The following is a 20,945-nucleotide window of genomic DNA, read 5'->3' as shown; positions in this document are numbered from 1 at the left end:
GCAGCACAGGCCCACCACCTTGTGAAACCCCCCTCCACCCCACACTATATACCATGACAATTGTACCTACAGGCTACTGTACAGTTACAGTGTCACCCCCCACTACCTACCTACCTACTCCCCAGCTATTCACCTCTACTGTACCACACAGGTATGGAACATGTACACCTACCTCGAATACCTGCATGTAACCTATCCTGATCTGTGAAACAGGAATCCAACCTAACCTTAAACTGACCTTCGTCAACTGTCATACCTGACATGTAAACCTGACCTAAGCATGGATAATACCGACAGTTTAATGTAAACTAAGCATGTTTAATGGGGACATAACTATGTTATGTCTGTTACCCTCTATGAATGTGATCACCCCAGTATTAGTTGGGATACGCAACTGTGGTCACTGTGGAGCTCTACAACCTGGGCCACCACTGACAATGGACAAGCATACAGTCCGAGTGTCCCGGTTGACAGATGTGAACAAAATTCACGATGTTGCACGCGTGTATGCGGGAGCAAGCAGGTGTAAGCCTGTTTGGTCGCAGGTATGCGAGTACCACACTGGTGTAGCAATGTAGAGGCTAACTGAGGGCAAGATGCTGCAACCAGAGGTCAGTAATGCTGTGCTACGTGCAAACAAGCGCATAACCATCTACAAATGTTCTACAGTGCCTCAGTCACTCTGTAGCCAACAGCTGTTGTTTTGGCCAGTAACAAAATAATCTGCACTGCCAGGTTGCAAACCTCTGACCCTGCACGGTATAATAGACATGAGTTCCACTAAGCCATGGTGGATACACATTCAGCTGCTGTGATCACAAACACATCATCCAGCACAGGCATCCAACAGTATAGGAAATGTATATAAGTGTGTAGATTAAACCCAGAACATGTGTCCATTGCACAACCACAGTATTATGAGCAGTCTATGTGTGGCACAGAACAGTGCCTGTCCAATCATACTGTGAGAACAGTAGTCCTGCATAATACCAAAGGGAATAATGATATACGGTGCACACCATGGGGGTGTGTGAGCATACTTCATTCACAGTATGTCACACCTGGGGAAATGGTACCATGGAACTGGGAGATGAGGCTGTCCAGGTGTGTGAGCAAACTGCTGCTACACAATATCCTGGCAGGATGCTACCAGTGGGAAGAACACTGTAGACCAGCTAGGTCTACTCCTGACACAATAACAGGCCCATCCCTGGTGGGATGAACCAACAGTTGTGGGTCACATCGATGTCACCACCAGTATCAGAGGAGGCTCAGGAAAAGGCTGGTACATACGTGGACTAAATGGATGAGGAGCCTGCAGACGCTTGGGTGGGGACAGTATACTGGAGGTGTACCGAAACATGCAGAGAGGGAAAATGTGTGGAGTTGTAGTATGGCAGGGCCAGCAACCAGGGAATGGATGGACGCTGTATACGTGGAGCTTGGGAGCCAGGGGAAGGGAACATGTATATGTCATTATGGTAGACATATGCAAAGGAAGCCAAACAGCAATAGTGTAGTGGCCAGAGCATCCGCCTAACGCACACGCATTCTGCAGGTACTACTGTAAGAGGTATTGCTACCTTCTGTCTGTAACATTGATGCCCACAGACAGGAAGGATGTCCATCATGCAGGGAACATACAGGGAATATGCCCACATGATGTAGGGATTCATAATGGGTGGTTGCCATGACAGTGGAAATTGGAAGTACTACACATGTGTAGTCATATATATATATATATATATATATATATATATATATATATATATATATATGGCTATCTGGATATGTAGATGTCCATATCATCCCAATATATGTCCTGGACATGGAGTGTATCCTACCCCAGCCCCTATAGTCCCAATGAAGTAGTGCAGGGGGATGTCTGGTATGTATAGCTGGTATATTAGTAGACATTTGCTACTGTCCTTGGGATTGTAGCCACAGACATGGTGTGTGTAGAAGGTGACATATGCCCATAACATGTGTGCCATTGGCTACTGGCAGACATCCTAAGGTTATCATGGTACAGTACCTGCATATATAGCAGGCTCGACAGCCATGTCACAGCACAGGTTAGGCTACACCTGTGTGACAGTGCATAACCACAACCAATGTGAACACAGCCACATATGGTATGCTAGCATACTAGTACAGTATATGGACTATCTGTCCTACACCATCCTCATATGTGCCACTCACAGCATGACCCTACATATACTGGGCTGCTACACAGTTGGGTCTGATGGCTGTCTGTGGTATGAGACATGTGTGTGTATGGCCCTACACACATGTAAGGTAATACGGTACCATACAGTGGGGCAGCATGCAACAATAGTTAGCAGAGGAGCTAGGACAATGATATCTACCACAGTTTGTACACAGGCCACAGTACATACGAACAATACACACATTGCCAACATTCACCATCACTACACAGCCCTCAGTACTGTACAAACATCCACAGGATTTCCAGGGTATGGCATTAAGTATAACCCTTACTGTACATGACATGTGTAGCACTCTGATATATCACTGGCATGTTATCACATATGTTGACACTGTTTACAGTATACAGCACATATGCACCACTTCATGCACGACATATGTACAAAGGTTGACAGAGGTGTGGCTGACAGCACATACACAGGGCCAGTATAGACATGTTGCTGTGATACCCTATTAATCTACCATTGTAATAGGGTTTGTTGCAACATATGTCCAATGAGGGATATGTAGTCAGTAACTGTCATGGCCTTCACCATCAACAGACTGCATTCCTCACAGTACCATCTGCATTCCATGGATAGCTGCATCGTGGCAAACACATGACATCAAAGGCACAACACTGCCCAGTCTGCAGATGAGCCTGCAGATGGGAATTCCTGATATTCATGGAACTGACATGGCAGGTATTGCGACATGTAAGACAGGCATATCCAGACAAACACTGTTAATCCAACATTACTCTACATGCAGTATAGCAGCACTTACTGTTCGTAGCCAGGTCAGGCACATCCCCCTCCTGTTTATTGCCCTCTTCCCACAGTGTATGTTGTTAGAGGTAAATCCCCAACCCATCTAAAATGCTGTTTGCCAAATGACAGTTCTAGATCCTGCCTCACAGTGACAGACAAGGGCCAACACCACCAAGATGTTCCCAGGTAGTGGAGTGCAATTCCATGCAATTGGCTGTGGGAATGTTACCACACCTGTTCCACATGCAATCAGCTAGGGAAGGCCTGTAATACATACAGAGGCCATCAACTGATCATGAGCATCATGTTAAATACACATGCTGCTGTCTAAGCAATGCAGGTGTGGGCCTCCACATCTGCCAGAGAGGGTCTGGGGGAGGCAGACAGAGGCAAATCCATGTCAGGGAGGGGTGGGAGGGAAAAACCAACAAATGTTTGTGTCACACATACCAGCACAGGGTATCAAACACCCAACAGCTATGTACTGCTATCACAGTCCGATGCTGTTACTGGATGCATCACATGGGTTATCTGGTGGGGAGCACTCAGAACATATATGTGATGGTGAGTGACATCTGCTACAGGGATATGGTAGATATACAGTAGGTGATGTTCACATGCCTGTCTGCATGAACAGGTGCCAGCATCAGCACAGGCACACTCACACAAGGACGCACACACATTAACACACTTGGCAGGGCCAAGAGTGAAACCCGTCACTAGTGGGATTGTCACAACACATCAATGTGCAGGGAACACATGCACCACATGGGTGATATGGAGGTCGTATGGGAAGAAAGTACAAGGGGGGTGTCAGACATAAGGTGACATGCTCCACTGTGCCCTGGGGGGTGTAGTGGGTGTGAATGTGGACATACGCACCATAAAACACACACAAACACACAGTGTCCAGTTCAGACATGCATGGGTGCATGTCTGCACGGGTGTGTGTTGGGCAACAGTGCCAGCAGGATTTACAAGGGTAGGCGATGGGTATACCATGGCATCAGCCCACAGGACAATAGTCTGCATTGTGGCACAGGCCTTTAGCTTCTGCATTTGCCTGCACAGGTGGGTATTGCATCCGTCTTCCAGGCACCTGGGTGACCATTGTGCGTGGCCAATGCTGTGCATCACTTGCCATGTATGTGTTCCCTAGTCCCTGACTTGGATGGTGTCTAGGATGTGCACACATCCCACATGCATGTACAGTGACATGTGGAACTGAACCCGGGGTGTCTTTCCCATACTGTGAACACAACTTATCATCAGATGTGCCAGTCTTGCCCATGTGTGGCAGGGAGTGGTACTGGTCAGCAGTTTCACCCTGCACCCACATTGTTAGCATGCTAACAGCATTTCCTGATGTTAGTGTCATCTGTCCATACATGCCATGTTGTCAGGCATGGTATGTCTGTTGTGAGTCACTTGGGAAGGCACAGTGGGGTTGCTAACTGTGATTGGCAGGCCTTGATGTCACATGTATGGCTGGCTTTGCACCCCAGTCTCTCAACCATTTACATCCGTTATCCCTGTATTGTTAACATTGTGATATATATAGGGCCACCATAAATGAAATTAACAAGACCCCTCCACATTGCCCACAGGTGTCACAGACTCACAACCACCTCTACACAGGACACGAGTTACAAACACACACTCACACACACACACACACACACACACACACACACACACACACACACACACACACACACCTGTCATGTCTGGGAGTAGAACCTCTATCTAGCTGGTTTACTACACTACAGCACTACGCAGTTATATTACACGCCACTGACATTACTGATGTTCATCTTCCCCAAAGGTGTATTTCACAATTAATAACATCAGCAGGACTACCAAAGTAGGGCATTTGTAATGTACTGCGAGTGAGTAGCCTATAATGCATTGCTCCAAACATAGACACTGAGACACACACATCACATCTGGAACTGGCATGGATGAAGATGGAATGCTACCACCATTCTAAAGCACACTACAGCAGTACGCAGTTACAGAATGCGCTGTGGCAATTACTGGGCTATCAATTTCTCAGAGGTGTACTTCTAGATGAGTGACATCAGCAGCCTTGGCAAAGTAGTGTATTTGTATTGTATTAAGTGTGAGTAGGCTAAAAAGCATTGCTCTCTACCCAGTCAGATACACATACACACACACACACACACACACACACACACACATACACACACACACACACACACACACCTACCTAACTAGTGTATCACATTACAGTAGTACGCAGTTACAGGATGTGCCACGACAATTACTGGACTATCAATTTACCAGAGGTGTACTTCTAGATTAGTGACATCAGCAGCCTTGGCAAAGTAGTGTATTTGTATTGTATGGAGAGTGAGTAGCCTAAAAAGCATTGCTCTCTACCCAGTCACACACACACACAGATGCCAGGGCTGGGGCTCAAACACCTATCTAACTAGTTTATCACACCACAGCAGCACACAGTTACAGGATGCGCCACGGCAATTACTAGGCTATCAATTTCCCAGAGGTGTACTTCTAGATGAGTGACATAAGCAGCCTTGGCAAAGTAGTGTATTTGTATTGTATGGAGTGTACGTAGCCTAAAAAGCATTGCTCTCTACCCAGTCAGACACACACACACACACACACACACACACACACACACACACACACACACACACACACACACACACACACAATTGCCAGGGCTGGGGCTTGAACACCTACCTAACTAGTTTATCAAACTACAGCAGTACGCAGTTACAGGATGCGCCGTGACAATTACTGGATTATCAATTTCCCAGAGGTGTACTTCTAGATGACTGACATCAGCAGCCTTGGCAAAGTAGTGTATTTGTATTGAATGGAGTGTGAGTAGCCTAAAAAGCATTGCTCTCTACCCAGTCAGACACACACACAGAGTCACACACAAACACACACAGTTGCCAGAGCTGGGGCTCGAACACCTACCGAACTAGTTTATTACACTACAACAGTATGCAGTTACAGAACACGACACGACGAATAGGGGCTATAAATTTCCCAGAGGTGTACTTCTAGGTGAGTGACATCAGCAGCCTTGCCAAGGTTTAATATATGTATTGCAAGGAGTGTGAGTAGCCTAACAAGCATTTCACTCTACATAGTCAGAGGCAGACAGGCACATACACAAACACACACAAACACAATTGACCAGTCTGGGGTTAGTACTACTACCTGGCTACTCTGTCACTACAGCAGTACGCAGTTATGGGATGTCCCATGCATTATACTGAGCTATAGCTCTCCCAAAGGTGTAATTCACATTGGATGACCTCAGCAGGCTTGTCATACTACTGCTATGGGGAGGGCAGTGTTTGCATGGGCCATACCCCATTCATGTAGGGGTTGACATGCCACATGCGGGCACACATGGGGTCATGTGTCACAGGTGCATGTATACAGCTACTAGATGGCTGCTTCCTTGTACAGTCTTGTTGCACAGCTGGCACGTACTCCACATAGTCTGTCATGCTGACAGTTACTGGTGACTAGTATCTGTAGTGGGTTACATCCGCATTTCATGTGTTGGGGGCCCTTAAGCTGTGTGCCAGTTGGGACAGGCCCGCATGGCTCCTTGTCACAGTCACCCTCTTCCACACATCTGTGCCCATGTGCCTGTGGTTTATTATAGTGTGTTGTCCTTACATATTTGTCTGCATTCCTATCCACTGTGTGTGCAAGGCAGGAGTGATGCATACTGACATGTGTTCACACTAAGAACTGCAACTTCCAGATATGTCTGGTCCACTGGTGTTTGCAGACATGGCCTTCATGTGTTTAAGTGTGTGAGCATGCCCAGTATGGCCATCTGTGTTGCATGTGTGGACCACATCCAGGTTGTTTGTACTGTGGTGCTGACCTTTTGTTGTACACCAATGGGTAGCATGCTGTGTCTGCAGGGTATCCATCGGTCATTTGCCATTGACTGTTGCCACATTACTGCATAGTGGGGGGACACCTGACTGTTTCTACTGCTCTACACAGTAGGGGGGCACACCTGACTGCTACTCTATGTGCACGTTGGATGGGGGGGCACACCTGACACTTGTACACATTTGCTAGGACTGTACTGGTAAGTCTTGTACTCCATTTCTGTCTGCAATCTTACCTATCCTGCTGTCTAGGGCTTACCAGTGTAGTACAGATCCTAGCGTTGTGCTTTGTTTACCTACATATTAGTGTCTGACTTCCTAGCCTTCACAACATACATCCAACTGCCTGGCCTGCTGCGGTCTGTCTGTGTAGGCCTGGGGGAGGGGTTAACCATAGGGTACATTCGGAGGCCATAGTACAGCATTTGTTTGTGTTTGTCCTCACCTGTCCTGCTGGCTGAGACTGTTGCTGGGTATGTGATCATTTCTGACTGGTATGTGTGGCTCTTATGGACAACCCTGTCACTCAGGCCATTTCCTGCAGTGGGTGTTGTTACCCTGTGTAGTACTGGCTACTATGGTGACGTCAGTATGTGTTACAGATCTAATGCTGCCACTATGGGTGTCTACTCTCTGCTGCCTTGACATCCGGCCACCCACTTCCCTTGCATGTTCACATCCATACCATAGCTACAGGTAAAAACACATTCTACTCCATTTGACAATTGGTAGGTTGATTGGCTTACCTTGAGGGTGCACTGGACTTGTGGATGGTGCTGGAGGGCTGCCTATGTTGGATGCACATAGTACACTCCCTATACATGGTTAGGCACAGGTAGTGTCATGTTTGGCATCCCTTTTACTGTCTGTGCAAGTCAGAGAGAGGTGTCATTCCCTGGGGCCCTACTGTGTCAGTGCATATGCTATACGTGCCTCTTTGCCAAGGCCAGGGCATACTAGGCATGCCCCCTTCTGCCTACTGGAGCAGGCTCAGGTTGTTCCTCCTCTGAGTCACTCTGTACCTGTACAGGCCTTGGCATTGGTGGGGGGTTGTGTGGCCCTGTCCCATGCTGTTCCTGCTGCAGCTGTTTCTGCAGGATCATATTGTGTAGCTGGTGAATACTGCAAGGCTCCACTGGATGTGTCCAGATACCAGAACCATGACCTGAGCATCCCAAACACATGCTCTATTATATGTCTGGCCTGTGCGTGTGCATCATTATAGTGTTGTTGTTCAGGTGTGTGTGCATTTCTGATGGGTGTCATCAGCCACGGCTCCAGTGGGTACCCAGCATCCCCCACTAGGTGACCATAGGGGATGGGGGATGTCCATATTGGCAAATCTGTGGTACAGCTGTGTCAGTTGCCATATGTGTGAATCGTCATAGCTTCCAGGGCAGCCAGCACACACATTCAATATAATGCCCTGGGCATCACATATGACCTGGCAATTGATGGAGGGGATGCCCCTGCAGTTGATGTAGGCCCTACCCTGCTCACTGGGTGATGCTTTGATGCATACATGCGTGCAGTCCATAGCACCCACTACCCCAGGGTAGTTAGCTATTTGGTGGAAGAGTTGCATATTGTGGGTCAACACCTCACATGTGTTGAGGAAATATGCGTGCTCACTGGCGTGTGCTGACATAGCATCCAGGAATTGGTGGAGTACTCTGGATGCTGATGCCTGTGAGATGCCCATGTTATCCCCAGTTGTAGTTTGGGAGGTACCTGTGGTTAGTATACCTAGACCTACACATACCTTGGTATCCACTGGGATGGGTTCCCCTTGGCCAGTGTGGTGTGTCAGGTGTGGCCTGCACCACTCAACGATTTGCTGTAGGAGGTCTCTGTCCACCCTATAGCGCTCCACTATCTCCAGCTCATGTAGCCCCTGGTAGGTTACCCTGGGTCTGTACACTCTTCTCTATCTCCTCGCTGTGGGTTGTTCAGCAGCATTCACTTCCTTACCACCCTCAGCCTCTTACACATTTTGGTCTATGTTGCCTGCTACAGCCCTTCTCATTTTGTAGGTTTAGTTTTAAAGTTTCCCCGCTTGTATACACCGGTGGTGTAGAGTGTGGAAAAACCAGGGGGGGGGGTAGGTGTTTGCTTGGTTTATAGTGGTCTTCTTGGCTGGGCTGCTCTGCTTCCTGTGTGATTAGCTGATTCTGATACATTTCACCTGGCAGCTTGACTAGGTCTCCTTGATTACCTTCCTACTGCTGTTTTCCTTTCCCATTGCCTCCCTGTTTAGGCCTGTGTCCGCGCCACGTGAATGGAGTGCTCAAATGTGCACGGAGCTGCTTCTTCTTGGTTTAACTTCCTTTTTCTTCTTGTATGACCCAGTGCGCAGTGGTCACATCCACTTACACTTTGTAAAGAGTGCTAGGCAGGTTTAGACACACCCCTAGCTTAGCTGTGCTAATCTAGGAGCAATCACGAGCCACAGGTCTCACATCCACTTACAGTATGCCTGATACACATCCCCATGATGTCACCTATATCCTAGTCTTGCACCCAGCTATTTATACTCTTACACTCTTGGGACCTGCCTCACACCCTGGGAAAATCTGTGATTCACTAACCCTTCCCTCATTTGCATAGGATTGCCTGCTAATGCATAGTTACATGTCTCACACTAAGCCTCCCTTCTTAGCAACCATTACATACTGGCCAGGTTGTCTTCTGACTGCCATTGATTTGCATGGCAGAATACTGATTTTAGTTAGAATGTTTATTTTAGGTTTATTTTATTAATTTCCCCTGATCCCATTTGCGCATCGCTGGCCTATGCTTAACCAGGTGAGATCGGCGAAGATACAAGTAAACATTGTTTATTATTTTTCTTTTACATTTTGTAATGCCAATGGCCTTCTACTTGGACATTGGCATGCTTCCTCAATGATATGCAGCCTTTATTTGGAGCTGTCATGGCTATGTTTTGTAGATTGCTGAACTGTACTCTGTTACTAACCGAGTACATTTCTGCACACTGCACTCATCCTGCACGGACGGCTGCCAGCTTCCTGGATCACATATTACCCTCATTTGCATGGTTTTCACCTGCTAATGAGGGTAATTTGCATACAGGAACTTGGTCCGTGCAGGATTAGCCTGTGAGCTCACGTGCACGTCCCGAGAGCTCATTCCTGGATCACACATCGGCCATATTGCCAAAAATAGCTCTTAAACTAATCCTGCATCCTATAATGGGCATAGTAAATCCGAGGGACTGTGAAAAGCCACAGAATATAAACAGAATAAAAAATGTGTCATAGCCTTAAGATAAAGATGAAAGCTAAAAATAAAGCTAGCTAAGTTCCCCTTTTGGCAAACTAATTAAAAAAAACACATTCATTCATCCAAAAAAATTCTAAAAAGTTATAGACAATATATATTACTTTGACAGGTATAACTCTAATCTTGCATTCAAAACAGCTTCCTTACCCATGCTGAGAAAATCCAAAGTATTTCTTAAGTCTCTTATTACCCCAAACCTGTTCTACTACCATCAAAACTCAGCAAACATATCCCTACCTCTTCCACTGACTGCCCATCCAAACTCTTCACATACTCCCCAGAACTCTTTTCTCTCTACCATGTTCCCTACATTTTATTTCAGATTAATCCCTGTAAAAAGGTGTAGAAAAGATTCTAGAAAGATGTGATTGCAAAAATGAAACAAATGCCTATAGCTTGCCACCTGACTATCTTGAAATGTCTTCCAAGCCAGGCCACTCATTAAAACACTTTTGCAAATGTATTTATTTATTTATTTGTTTATTTGCATTTGTTTACCGGGATGGTCCAGCTGAGCCAGAACTGCCCATTTTCAGTGGAGTTGAAATCTTCAACTTCTCAGTCTCCTTAGGAATAATTCTAGTTCAAACATTTCCTCATAATTACACTTCACAAAAAAAGCTACTGCATCATCCCCTGAAGAATTCTGACCAATGTATAATCTATAACCTATAACCAAAACTTTTGAAATACTAATATATGATCACATGATAGACCATCTAAATTATTTTTACTTATTTTACTTTTTTTTACTGGGAATGTCTGACTGGACCAGAAGCCCATTTTTAGCAGAGGCCTGGGAAGAAAAGCTTCAGTTACAACAATCGTAACTTTATATATAGAGACATAGCACATGATAGGTACACATTTAGAAACATTTAGAAACCTAGCACCATAGAAAGTCATATATACAATTGTAAACTTGGTAAATATATATATTTTTTATTTTTAGAACAATTATATGTAAATAAAAGGTGATGCAAGAAATATCAATGATACACTATGGGAAATTTGATAGGTTTGAAGTTGAATATCTAGTGCAAGATGAATATCTACAAGTAAGTGAGTAACAAAGAAGTGAAAGTAAGTATTACTAACATGCAGCAAGGCTATTTGATTGATATGAAGTTGCAGATCATACATTCTGTTACTGTATTGTTGATTGACTTGAGTTATGAAAGAAAAAAGGTATATAGGAGAGGAATTGTATGAGAGAAACCAGGCTTGGGGAAGAAGACATAGGTTAGGAATGAGGTAAAGATGCTGTTATATGAATACAGCTTACTTGCTGACTATCTAGATGGCTTTAAAAATGGACCAACATCTGTACTGCAATACACAAAGTGAAGACAAGAAATATTCATCCATGGAAAACGAGCACTAAAATGTGACTTTATTTATAGATCATACCTCTCAACTGTCCAGTTTTTCACAGAATGTCTGTGGGTTCTGGCAAATCGCCAAATATTAAATTCACTAATGAGGGACATTTGAGTTTCAGACTTTATGTCCTTCAGAAAATACATGGCAACGCAAAACCTTTTATTCTAGCAACTTTCCAAGTTTATAAGAGCAGTATTTAAATTTTGTGCTTGTTTTTTGCTTTGATCCCCCAACATTATTATGGCTTTGTCAAGACTTTTTTGAGGACATAAATAATGATATATTGCTAAAGAAGCTTACATCAATTGGATTTTGGTACTAACATAGTGTGGTGGTTCAACAACTATCTGGGATACAGAATAATCATAGTTCAAGCTGGTAATATCACCACGGAAGTAAATATGTTTTCATCAAGAGCTCCCTCTGGATTCCAGTCTTGGATCAACTCTATTCTCACTATTCATGAATGACATTAACACTATTATCCCTGTAATCAAATATCATTCTCTAGACACATGACATAATCCTGCATAAATGTGACTCAGACAGACTTCAATATGTTACAGCAATATTATTCATTAAGCCTTAGTATCTCAAGGCTTGCTGCAGTCTTCCTTGGCACTCACTAAAGATTATGTAAAATGAACCACATACAAAAAAACTATGTGAAAAATGATACCATCCAATATGGAGTAGGATGCAAGTTCTTTTACTTTTCGCCTGAATCAACACTATCTTTCAAAAACTACACATATGCCTGCATATTTACTTACTTACTTATGTTTTTATTTATTTATTTTGACATTTGTTAACTGGGTTAGTCCAACTGAGCTAGTGGCCCATTTTCAGTGCAGAAAGTTATATACAAGTGAAAATTATATTGAAATAAAAATACAAATTTATATACAGATGACAAATACAAATTATGTAACATAAAAATAAAGATATTTATATGAATTGTAGTTAAAAATGAACTACAGATGACCTGCAGTTTGATTCTGTCATCAGTTGAGTGGAGTAGAGTTGTATGCAATTTGAGCATTAAAAATAAAGGAAGAAAGAGAAGGGGGGTTATATAGGATCCTGGCAGGGGCAGGACCATGAGTTGTAAAGGAAGTTTTTTTTAGCTCTTTTTTAAAACTTTTTTTAAAACTATTAATGTGTTTGATGTATCAATATTAGATGATAATTTATTCCAGGTTTGGGACATTGTGTATTTGTACAAGTAATTGCCATTGTTTTTGTTGGGTTTGTAAATATTGAGGAGATCTTGGTTTGAGCTGCGGAGTGAGCAGTTAGGGGTATAGAAGGATACTACAGAGGAAAGGGAAGGGCAGGTAGTAGATTTATAAAGTATGGAGTGTGTGATGTGTAATTCTGACAGAAGCAGTTGTTGGGAGAAATAAAACCACTGAGGTTTCTTTAGAGCAAGGCAGAGGTGAGAGTTGTAGGGTTGGTTGGAGGCAGATCTAGCTATTTTATTATATGTTTGTTCTAGCTTGGTGATTAAAGTGGTTTGCAAGTGTGATGACTGTGCTCTGGCCCAGCAATCAAGGAGCCTCAATCCTCACCTTTAACACCAGGGAGGGAGGTCATCTCCTAGAAGAGAGGAAACGATAACTAATACACACAGTAAAGTACAATTTCCCTTACATGCATACAGAGATCACAGTCAGTCTGGAGCTGGTTGCTCCTTTGCTCACCAGGTCCCCAGTAAGACTCACCACTGCCATAGATATAGGGTCCAGTTCTCAGCCTACCTGGGCAAGCTAAAGCCTCCATTAACCTCTCTGTCCAACCAGTGCTTTGTGTCTCTGCCCAGGTAGCTGATACACACACACACACACACACACACACACACACACACACACACACACACACACACACACACACACACACACACTTTGAGAAGAGGTTATACAACCACACAGACTTTCCTGGGAAAAGGCTAGCACAGGCTCTCCAGCTGTGCCCCTATTACCCAGACCATATGGTAGTAATTCCTGCCACCACCCAGTTAATTATCAGCTACTAAAAGGCCCTTAAAAGGGTGTTCAATTATTACTGTTCAATATTATTATCCAATTGGTAATGTGACTATTCAGTCTAGGCTTATTGGAAGGGCTTAGACAGTAAACTCTATAAATATATAATGTACTCTAAAGCATAATTTATCTCTACATAAACCAGCCACAGGTAGAAGGTTTTAAAAATATTTAATAAAAAATAATTAAAACACAAGACAAAACTACTACACCACAGTGATATCTAAGAGTTCAAAGATCACACAGAAACTTAAAATAATACATTAGGACAGGTCTGATTTCAAAGAAAAATACCTAATTAATCTTTACTAGCTTTAACTATTCCTACAAGAAATCACAGTGCTAGAAACTTACATGTGAGCTTAGGCAGAGTGCTGAGTTAGATATCCAAGATGAAAATGCCCCCAGTCTCTTGTGAGAAATAGTATTTAAACATTACTAACAAACATGTCTCTAAGGCCCTCCCAAATTACATCATTTTTGACACTTAGTCTGGAGTTCTCAGGCCACAAACTGCATTATTTAGCAATCTAACATCTGCTCAGAAACTCACAACAACATAAGTCATTTCTCATGTATACTCCAACAGAAACCAGAGTACATTCCACATCTAAATTCTGGTCATAAACTTTAACCTTAAAACAATGGGCATGAAACCTTCATCCAGATGCACTGGAGTTGAATTCTAACATGAAAGGGTCACAACATGCTTCACTGGGTCAGTAGAGTGCAATGTTGTCACATATTTTGCAGTTCCACATTTCACAGTATTCTTTTACACTCAAGAAAACATACCTGTATTTTGCATTTATTTACAAATGCCAGAATTATATATCAAATTCTATTTGACTAGGCTGGCAGCCTTCGCCCATCTCTCCCCAATCGTCACAGCAAGTTTGTACATATTGGAGCAGCATAGAGAAGGCAGGAAAGGAGGAATGCCTGAGCAAATGAGAGGTTCCAACCAGATGAAAGGAATTTTTTGATCCTATAAAGTAGTACCATTTTTTTATGTCTTTTTAATACACTGTTGAATTTTAGTTGATCATCAATTATGGCACCAAGGAGCTTAGTGTGAGGTTCTACTTTGATGATGGTGTTGTTGAGTGATGAGATGATGAAGGAGGTTTTGTGATGGGAGAGTGAATTAGGGAGGAAAGAAAGGAGTTTTTTATTGGCTTTAAGATGAGTTGGTTTTCTGTAAGCCATCTTTCAATAGCAAGGGATGAGTTTGGGTAAGAGAGTGTAGGTGACTGATGTGTCTGAGGAGGAGATTAGAGTGGAGTTGTCAGCATATTGCAAAAGAGAGGAGCTGCAACAGGATGAGGATGTTGTTTGTAAAGATGTTGAAAAGAAGTGGCCCTAGACTAGAGTCTCGAGGGAAACCTGTTTGGATAGATAGGAAGGGTGAGCAAGAAGTATGCCATCTGACAGACTGAAGCCTGTTGGTAAGTTATCTAGAGAACCAGTAAATACCGGAAGTGGAAAGGTTGAGATAAGATAATTTTGTAAGTTGCTAAGATTGACATACTATATTGAAAGCTTTTGAGAGGTCAAGGAATAGACAGGATACCAGTTGGTTGTTTTTTCTAGCCTCCATGACTGTAAGAGTGAAATATAGAAAGGCATTGGCAGTACTGTGGTTGGGTAGAGGTCAACAGGTTTTCTTGGATTAGAAGTTTGAGAAACTGTGTATGTATGCATTTTTTGAGGATTTTTGAGAGTGGGGAGAGAATGGCTATGGGTCTGAAATTGGAAGGGTCAGTGGCATTTCCTCCCTTGTGTAGAGGAATGGTGTAGAATAATTTCCAGATGTAGGGGGCAGTAGATTCCTGGATTGAGCTGTTAACTAATATTGACATAGGGTAGGCTATAGAGTCTGCAGTAAGCTTGAGAAAGAAGAGAGGTAGGTTATCAGTAGAGGATGAACATGGTTTTAGTTTAAGCAAAAGTGATTTGATGTAAGCTGTGGGGACTTGTTCAAGAGAAAAAGGGATTGGACTGGTGAAAGTAGCAGAAGCAGTAGGGGAGTTGTTGCTATAGTCAGTATGCGTTAGTTTGTGGATCGAGTCAATAAAGTAACAATTGAGAAGGGTGGCAGTTTCTTGCAGAATGTTGTTTGGGTAGGGGTTGAAGGATTTCCATGGTGAAGAATTTTGTTGATAGTGCTCCAGAATATTTTTGGATTAGAGTTGTGGTAGTTTGTGCCTTATTGTAGAATATTGTTCTTGTCTTTGTTGCTTTGCCTTTTGGTATGATTTCTGAGTTCTTTGTATTTTTGGAAATGTGAAGGGGATTTTGGTTTTTAGCCAAGTTTTCTAAACACTGTCTCTTTTATGCATATCTAAAATCACTCAACAGTTAAAAGCCTCTTACTCAACCTTTAACCATCTCACCCCGCTGCCAAAGAACCATAGCAAAAATGTCCTTATCCCAAAATGAAATATGCCTTACCAGATATCTCACTTATCTCATGATATTAAACAAATGCAATCAAAATTACTTGGAGTGTCATATGCATGTTTATTATTTTTTGACTTTGACTTGAACACCACTGCATATCCTGCTGGAAAACCATCTACCAATGATGGCAGTATCCACCCTCCTACTATCCCCTAATCACATTTGAGATGCGAAACAGTGACTGCTGTCCCTCCCTCAAAAGTGATTTTCAACACAAATCCCACTCCCCACTTCTAGAATGGCAAATACCTATTCTATAGTGCCTGCCCTTCAGTCTTCCAATAGAAGAAAAACACATCAAAAAGTACCCCTGAAACAGAAACATCTCTTTTCACACATCAAAACCATCATTAAAGGGACAAAGTACACGAAAGGCAACACAAACATTTAGCCACATTGTGCACATGTGCATGATCATTAATTAATAAACCTTAGAGACTCCTAACTTTGTCAATAAATCATAATGGCACCTACTGCAATGCAACTATCTGCCTAAATAGTATAACTCACTTTGTATACATGTAAATAGTCACTTTTATAACTATCTATACAATTTCTATTTGTATCTCATTGTACCTCCAGACATTCATTACAGATTAATGTACCTGAATTATTAAATATTATTCTCTGCATGATCTTGTTACTAATATAAAAATAAATGATCCCTGTAACGTGAGGACTGCTGTCTGTGTAATCTTAGTCAATCATTACTGATTACTGTACATAAGTTACTAAATGCTGTTCTCTACATATTCTTACTTCTAAAATAAAATTAAATGTTCTTTATAATGTGAGGACTGCTCTCTATATTTATGCAATCGATACAATGGAAAGAACTTTGGTACAGTACTTTAATATCCATTTTCTCCCATTAATATGTTTTACTATGGTACTGTGTTATGCACTTTCTTTGTAACCACACTTTTTGAATGCTTTTCACAGAAAGATGTTTGCTCACTATGCTTTGTGCTGGAATTGCTTTGTAACTCCTTATGCTATTACATCCATGTCATGACAGAAAAGGCACTCAGGACCAACCCATCTATTCAGATAGTAAAGTATTAAAAAGGCATGTAAAAATCTATTTCTGCTCTATGATGCCTGAACTGTAATTTAATGGCAGTACTGTAATAATAATATCTGTTCAGGGCTTCATTGAACTGGGCATTCCTGGACAACAAATATATATAAAGAAGGAAAAACACAAGGTGTGTGTGTGTGTGTGTGTGTGTGTGTGTGTGTGTGTGTGTGTGTGTGTGAGTGTGTCTACTTCAGACAGTGTTAAGAGGAAGGGATAAATTGTAATATAATGAATTAATTGCAATTATTGCAATTTGATGGTTTTCTTTACTACAGTTAATACTTTAAAATGCATGATACAGTTGGAGATTTATGTGAATGACAAAGCTGTAAATGAAAGGTATATTATGCGCTTAAAATAACTAAGCATATCCACTTACACATCTTTTCAGCTTACAGAAAGTATGGGAACTGGAAATTAGTACAGCAGTATAGAGTATCACACTGGATTCCCTCAGAGGTCCATTGCATCCGATGTATGGCATAGAAAATCTGTACTAGTGTAGCCCTGACATACCTCTCAGGCCTGCAGTCTCATAAATAAAATTATATATTTCAACTGCAAGGCAAGAAAGCATATGGCCAAGCACAATGCCTTTTAATGCAGCTTCATTTCAGCTTCTCATGCACATTACTTTTTAAGAACTTCAGAATAAACCACTGAATAATAACATGATAATAATCATACAGAAAAATTACCACTGACCATCCCTTCATTAACTTATTTTAATTACTGCATACGTGTCTATGCATACATTACAAATAACATTAGCATTATGTAGTAAAATCCTTTGTTTTACAATCTTTTATGTAACAATAATTGCATGCCTGTAAAATGCAGATTAGTTTTATATCAACTCCCATGCTTAAAAAACAAACAACTATTTGAAATTAACAAGGAAAATGGCTCCTAAATCCACAGCAATTCTTTTTTTCTTTTCTTTTGTTTTGTGCTTTTTTTAATTACAGAAAGAACATACCTTGCAAAAGCAAAGTGATTCATAACAGTACTTGGATGCATTTAGTAGTATGATGGAAATCCCAGGAAAGTCACAGTGGAATTATGGGAAGACTACCCATCAGATAAGGGAGCCCTGATGTTTGCACAGCTGAGAAAGAGTATTTTATGTTTATGGAACACTTGCTTCCTAATGTTCATGGAAAAGACCACAGCTCTGTTGATTTAACCTTCTGCTCAGATTAAGGAAATAATAAAAGTGCAGGAAAATACAGAGTGTTTGGTACAAATGTTGTTTCTCATTTTACTTCCTCCATACAAAATTGATTCAAACAAAATGTTTCCAGTTTGCTTTACATCTCTTTTTGTTCAGAGTATTTTCTTCAGTAACTGAAGCTGAACAATTACATCTTCACAGATATAATCTACAGGGTATTACCAGGTCAGATATATCAGAATACACTTATTTTTTCCTTTAGTGAAAGCTTTCAAGATATACCGCCTAAACTTCAAGTAATGCCTATGAATTTTCCCTCACAGCAGAAGATACTCAAAAACATATATGCTTAAAAATGAATCATGTAATATTTTCTGGTCCTAAACTGGTGTATAGGTTGGACAGACATATAGGTTGCAAAAATGTTTCTAGCTGCACTGCATTTTTTTTTAATCTTTTTGCAAACATTAGTATTTCAAATGTTTTCTTTTGGTATTATCTTTGCATTTCATTTCTATATGCAGTTTTATGAATGCATATACAATGATTGTTTTTTCATTTCCCTTGCCATATAATATACAAACAACTTTGGTCAAAATGTTTTCACTTCCCAAACAATAAAGAAGAAACAATTCTTTAACTAGTGTATGGGCAGTCATCAAGCAATTTGTCATTGTATTTTTTTAAATATGGCTTACTGAAAAAAGTGAACTCTGCTAATATTAGATGGGGTATACCCGGGAGACCAAAGGAAATCTGCAATCATGAATTCTATTTTAAGCATTGACAGAATCCACAGACGATATTGTTGAGAAATGTATCTACCAAACAACAATTTCTGAAACATGCCCAGAGAAAAAACCTTTACAAACTAAATGCAATTAAACGTAATGGTTTGGGTGAAAGAGGTGCTGGCAGGGATGGATGGGTGTGTCCATCCTGCCACAAAGCACTGCCTCTGGGTAGGTAAAAGTGGATGGGACAATCCAACACTGAGGGTAATTACATATTTTACCCTCAAAATATTATGGGGTGTGCACAAGCTGGGGATAAAACAGAAAAATACAGCCATAGCAGTAGTGGGTACTGTTCCAGGGTGTTTCATTTTCCTTGCCATTTCCAGCCCCAATTCATGGCAAATCTGGGAGAGTCAGTTATGGTAGATAGTCCTGGAGGAGAGGCCCTGAAGTTAGCAGATGGTCAAATGAGTGGTAAAAAAAGGGCAAAAAAATGCAGCACAGCCTAATGTGCAACAATCTCAAATGTTTGCATAAATGACTGCTTACCTTTAACATTACTGGTGCACTGCCAATGCCATGTGTGTTGTCATGTAAAGTAGGTTAAAAAAAAAAAAAACGAAAACACAACTAGAGCACACAAACATAACTAGGAAGAACTATACCACTGATCCAGCATTTAAAAACATATCTGTGGAGATATTTCAATGTGTCACTTCATGGATACCATACAAATGAGTAGATAATAAATGCATGTACATAGGTTAGTATTAGGCTAATGACCACACTTTTTTAAGCTTACCCATGTATTGTATGTGAGAGTCAAACCCTGTTCTTTTTGTCTGTAAGGTTAACACCTTAACCAGAATACCAAACTTCCCCCTTTTTTTAAAAAAAAAATAGGTTTATAGGTAAGTACTAGGCTAGCTGTCCTTGTAGGTCATTTTAAGCCTAGTCAATTTCTTTCAAAAAGGGTGAATCAATCCATGCACATTATGTATGTGAGGTAAACACCTTAACCATTACAACCAAAAACATGGTGTAATGTGGAGGAGAACAAAAACAATAGCAGAAGATATTACACTGAATTTTAATAATAAAAACAAAGCAACCAAGATTAGGCACTTTTGTCCTTTTACAATAAACAGGACTTCATCAGAACCAATAAATAAATAAGACCACCCCTACCAAACTTAAACAGAATTCAGTAGTGACATTTTAAAGAAACACAGACCTAAAAAAAACAGCAAGTCATATATATATATATATAAATTCATAACCAAAATACCTTTTCCCCACATAATCCAAATATTAACTGCTTAAAAACAGTATGATATCAAAACTATCACATATAAAAATGTGTGAAAATATGTGTATACTTAATTAAATGAATAGTCTAATTATTTGAATGCTTTTTATAGTTTGTGTGAACAACTGTGTATGTAAAAACTGGACACAAAATCCACGCATCTTATCACAAAGCTTTTTTGTATTTTGTAATGCGTTATTGCCTTCTTCTATTTTATACATTGTGATTTGTTTTCTTTACAATGTGTTTTACTTATATTCTGCTTTTAATTGCATATTAAAACTCAACTGTCATTCTAGTTGCCTGCCCCTTATATTAATTTGACCACGTATCTCCTTCCCTCTCCACTTTCATTTGCTGTTGTGAGTAAGCACAAAATTATCATTTTGTGAAATCACTCCCCTTCAACTATTTAAATTTATTGGCCAACCCACTGTATTCCATAGAACCAGAATACAAAGTGCCCAGCCCCTTTTAATCTATCTTTCTCTTTTAAAATGAATGGCTCTCCACTAAGACAGCTAAATCTTAATTTACCCCCTCTTTCATATCTAG

The sequence above is a fragment of the Protopterus annectens genome, chromosome 2.part2 (genome assembly GCF_019279795.1).
Source record: "Protopterus annectens isolate FY-2018-M chromosome 2.part2, PAN1.0, whole genome shotgun sequence".
Classification (NCBI taxonomy): domain Eukaryota; kingdom Metazoa; phylum Chordata; order Ceratodontiformes; family Protopteridae; genus Protopterus; species Protopterus annectens.
This window is presented reverse-complemented; position numbering follows the sequence as displayed.